The 5098-nt window shown below is 42.5% G+C and overlaps 1 pseudogene; it reads left to right on the forward strand.

The window, feature by feature from the left end:
* Positions 1 to 4444, forward strand: part of LOC110334549 — a 13599-nt pseudogene extending 9155 nt beyond the window's left edge.
* The last annotated feature ends 654 nt before the right edge of the window (positions 4445 to 5098 follow it).

A 5098-nucleotide genomic window follows, 5' to 3' on the forward strand; every position in this document is an offset into this window, starting at 1 on the left:
CAAGCAGGTCAGAAAGCAGGAGCTGATGCAGAGGCCATGGAGGGATGTTCTTTACTGGCTTGCCCCGGCTTGCCTCCCCTGGCTTGCTCAGCCTGCTCTTTTATAGAACCAAGACTACCAGCCCAGAGATGGCACCACCCACAAGGGGACCTCCCTGCTTGATCACTAATTGAGAAAGGCACCACCCACAAGGGGACCTCCCTGCTTGATCACTAATTGAGAAAATGCCTTACAGCTGGATCTTGTGGGGGCATTTCCCCAACTGAAGCTCCTTTCTCTGTGATAACTCCAGCTTGTGCCAAGTTGACACAAAATTAGCCAGTACAAATATCTATGCTATAAATTCCACAACATGAACTATCTGTTTGAGAAGGACAATGATGAGTTAAATAACTGAGGTTCTCTTGGTGACTCTGCATGGCAGCATTACTGTCTACAAGGCTCTCAGACACAAGCTGACTGTGACTCAGGTGGCATCACTTGGAGGCCAATAGTTCTCTTTTATTCCAATACCTCCTTTCTCATCCTTCAAAGGCTATGTGCCAATCTGACCCCAACTTCAGCAGTGACCTGGCAGTAGTTATCTCCATCCTTGGAGGTAACTGACAGCCATATATCAATACTATGTTTTGTTTTAGTTCTTAATCAGAAATGCAGGGATCAGTGAATCTTTTAACTTCTTCCATGTATTGGAAAGAAACCCTCAAAAATGACTCAAATGGAATTTGGTTCAAAGTTAAAGAACTTTGTCAGTAAATGCATAAAGTCACAGGTGTCAGATATAGTGGGACAGGAACAATTTAGGAAACTTTGTCTCTATCCTAATAAAAATATTTTTAAATTAGAGGGACATGTCTCAGTAGGAAAATGAGACCACTCATTGACTGATTACATTCCTGGAAGACTACTGGCTCAAACACATCTCTACTGATATAAAGAACTGTCCTTACAGATTCTCCAGAAATGGTGCACACCGCTAATCTCAGCATTCAGGAAAGAGGGCAGATTGGTCTCTGTGAGTTCCAAGTCAAACCTGGACTACGTAACAGGCTCCTACCAGTTAGGAATATCCAGTAAGACCTATCTTTTAAAATGGTGAAAGAAATAAAGAAAAAAGAAAGAGAGAGAAGAAAAGAGAGGAAAGGGAAGGAAGGAAGGAAGGAAGGAAGGAAGGAAGGAAGGAAGGAAAAAATATTCTTCTAAAATTTAAACAACTTGACATGTTTGTGCACACCTCTAATTCCATTGCAAAGGTGAAGACAGAAACAGAAGGATCAAAAACTCGGGGACAGCCTCAGGTACATAGCAAGCCAGAGGACAGCTTAGGCTATACAACACCCTATGTCAAAACATTAAAACTAAAATAAGATACCATTACACTGCACTAGCAAAATCACTGTGCACATTAGTGAAAATTGATTAATTGCTGATTTTTTTCTAATAACTTTAAGATACTAAATTTAAAAAGTTTAAAAATTTAACAAAATTAAACTTGCATTTCTATTCTAGGAATTTAACACATAATAATTTGAGGTATTCTAGGATGACCACATTATAATTTGATATATTTTCACAATGTGCAATGATCAAGTTAGGGTAATTAACATGAAATTAAAACCTTTCTAAGCAGAATGAAATTAAAGTCTTTATCTAGGAAACAGAGATAAAGTGATATATATGTATATATACACACATATGTGTGTGCGTGTATGTATGTATATATGTATGTTTATGTGTGTTTAATCATATATATGTATGTGTGTATGCATATAGATATATGTGTGTATATATGCATATCATGTATACATCAACAATAGTTAAAGAAGAAGAGGTAATGATTATGAGAAGAAGTAGGAGAAGGTGCTAGAGAATTTGGAGAAGGGAGAAGGAAACCTAGAAATGATACAAATATACTATTCACATATAAAATTCTCAAAATCATTAAAATGTATAATTAAAAATGAATTATAACTAGATGGATGCACAAGGCAGCAAATGGAAATCAGCTGCAGAGCGCACGCCCCCCTTCCCCACCCCCAGTCCCCAATCAGCCTGTCTCCAACACCAGCTGATCAGAGATGTTGGCGTGACAACTTTCTGCTCAGCACGGCTTGAGTGGGGTTTACAGCTACCCAGTATCATGGATTGCATCAGCTCCCTACTACCTGCATGCCCAGGTTTTCCCAAAACCACAGCCTGAAATTAGATTCTGTTGCTCTTTATTAAACCAAAGTGGTGAGATTAAGCACAACTTTCCCTTTTGCTCCGCATGCGTGCTGTGCATATTTCCTTAGACCTTTTGATCAAAGGCATGCTGATAATATTTTCTCAGAGGAAACCAACGGGTCTGACACAAACTGTCAACGGGTGAATAGCTTTCATTATTGAGAAGAGTAACGTCAAACTATTCCAGAATGTAGGATGAAATATCAGTCAAATATTCACTACCTTACGAAGAAGATTGGCGTTTATCCTAAATTTACCATATGTGGTATAATAGCTTCGCTTGAAACTTCTCCAAATAGAAAGGTTAATTTGAAAATGTGGTGATACAATGTTGCTTGAGGATGTGACATGAAATGCTCGTTATCTATGAGTTTAAAAGGTATGCCTCTAAGCCCTGCACCAAATGCCATAATATTTTAATACATTCATACGTCAAAACAACCTGCAAAAGCACCTGCCCCCATTAAACTAAACAAGCAACAACCACAAGATGAGGTTCTATGAAAAATAGCAGCAGAAGAGGAAGTGGGGTTTCTTGACAGGATTGTGACAGTGACACTCACTGTGACTTTTAACCTTCTGCTGGGGATAGCACATGAAGTTAGTAGGAAATAAAAATGAGATGAAGTACAGTGATAACTTTAGAGAACTGCAAGAACTATCAGTGCAAGGGAGGGAGAGATGGCTCAGGCATTAAGGGCACAAGGGCTAGATAGATGCCCGGTTGGAAGGGCACTGGCTGCTCTCACAGAAGACCTGGGTTCCGTTTCTTCACCCACCTGGCAGCTCAGAGCCATCTGTAACTCCAGTCCCAGGGGATCCCATGTCCTCTTTTGGCCTCTTCGGGAACTTCAAGTGTGTGGTACATATACAAACATGCAAAATATTCATACAAATAAAATAAAGTGGAAAAAAAACTTTTTTTGTAATGTTAAACAGTGAACGCGAAGGAGTCTATGATAAGAAATTGTGGTATTGGTCCTCTGTCCGTGCCCACCGGAGCCTGTTGGCATCGGCTGACCAGAGTCCGCGAATCGTCCGCTCCGGACCTCCCAACCTCTCCGACCCCAGCCAAGTATTCTGACCTGTAAAAACACTTCAGAATCCTGTCTCTGCATCAGTTTCTGCTAGAGCCAATCACCTACCATAGCTGGAACAGGGATCGTACCCAGATCGCCCTGAACCCCAATAATTATGAAGTGCACATCTACAAGAAGAGTGGGAGTCAGTGGATGAAAGCTCGTAAGCTGAAGGGACATAACGGACATATCATAGGTATTGACTAGGCTCCTAAGAGTGACCGTATTATCACTTGCGGGGGGAGGGGGGGGAAGGGAGCGCAACGCCTATGTCTGGAGTCAGAAAGATGGCATCTGGAAGCCTACCTGGTGACCCTGAGGATTAACCGTGCAGCCACTTTTGTGAAGTGGTCCTCACTTGAGAACAAGTTTGCTGTGGGGAGCAGAGACCGGCTCATCTCTAATTTGTTACTTGGAGTCTGAAAATGACTGGTGGGTGAGCAAGCACATTAAGAAGTCAATTCGCTTCACAGTCCTCAACTTGGACTGGCATTCCAACAATGTTTTGTTGGCTGCAGGCTCCTGTGACTTCAAATGAAGAGTGTTTCCTGCCTACATCAAAGAGGTGGACGAGAAGCCAGCCAGCACGCCCTGGGGCAGCAAGATGCCTTTTGGTCAGCTGATGTCTGAGTTTGGTGGCAGTGGCACGGGCAGTTGGGTTCATGGGGTCAGCTTCTCTGCCAGTGGGAGCCGCCTGGCTTGGATCAGCCAGGTCAGCACAGTGTCTGTTGTGGATGCCTCAAAAAGTGTGCACATTTCAACTCTGAGAACAGAGGTCCTGCCTGTTTAGTGTGTCATTGTCTCATAGAACAGCATTGTGGCTGCAGGCCATGACCGCTGCCCGAGACTCTTTAACTATGATGACCATGGCTGTCTGACCTTTGTGTCCAAATCAGAAGTCCCAAAATAGAGCATCGAGCACGGTAAGTGCTACAGAACGCTTCTGTAACATGGACCACAGGGCCATGACCAAGGACCGCAACCCAGTCTTGGAAACACTGTACCAGAACAGCATCGCTCAGGTGTCTATTTATGAAGTGGACAAGCAAGATTGTCGCAAGTTTTGCACTACTAGCATTGATGGAGTCTTGATAATTTGGGATTTCAAGACCAGTCTTCCATCCAGGGTCTCCGGATAATGCGGAGCCGAGCGAGTCTCTGGCATCCAGCATGAGGGACGGGACGGAGCGCACTCTGCCATTCACGTGCCGGTGAGGATCGCTGGCCAAAGGAAACACAGTCACACTGAAGCAACTAGCATGTGTTCATGTGGATGTCGTGGGTGAGGTGTGGCATTTAGAGACAGCAGTGGTTCGTTTTGCTTTTTCTTTCATTCCGTTTTGTTTTGATTCTGCTATCTCATTCCATGTTTGACCAAAGCTTCTTTTTAAGTAGTTTATTATGGAAGAATGTCACACTAACTTAAAGAGGAAGGGAAGTATGCATACATTGTATGCTTAAAAAAAAAATTAAAGAAAAATCCCAAGTGTGTAAAAAAGAAAAAAAGAAAAAAGAAAGAAATTTGGGGTATTGTCCTGTGGTGTGCCTAGCCTAGAGTCTTCAAATGCTAACAGACTATATAAGAAAATATTTATAAGATTGTGTAGAGTTGGGCTGGAGAGATGGCTCAATGGTTAAGAGCACTGGCTGCTCTTCCAGAGGTCCTGAGTTCAAATCCCAGCTACCACATGGTGGCTCGCACCCATCTGTAATGGGCATTTGACGCCCTCTTCTGGTGTGTCTGAAGACAGCTACAGTGTACTTAGATAGAATAATAAATCTTTTTTAAAAAA

This window comes from Mus pahari, chromosome 17 (assembly GCF_900095145.1).
Source record: "Mus pahari chromosome 17, PAHARI_EIJ_v1.1, whole genome shotgun sequence".
In the NCBI taxonomy this organism is placed as follows: domain Eukaryota; kingdom Metazoa; phylum Chordata; class Mammalia; order Rodentia; family Muridae; genus Mus; species Mus pahari.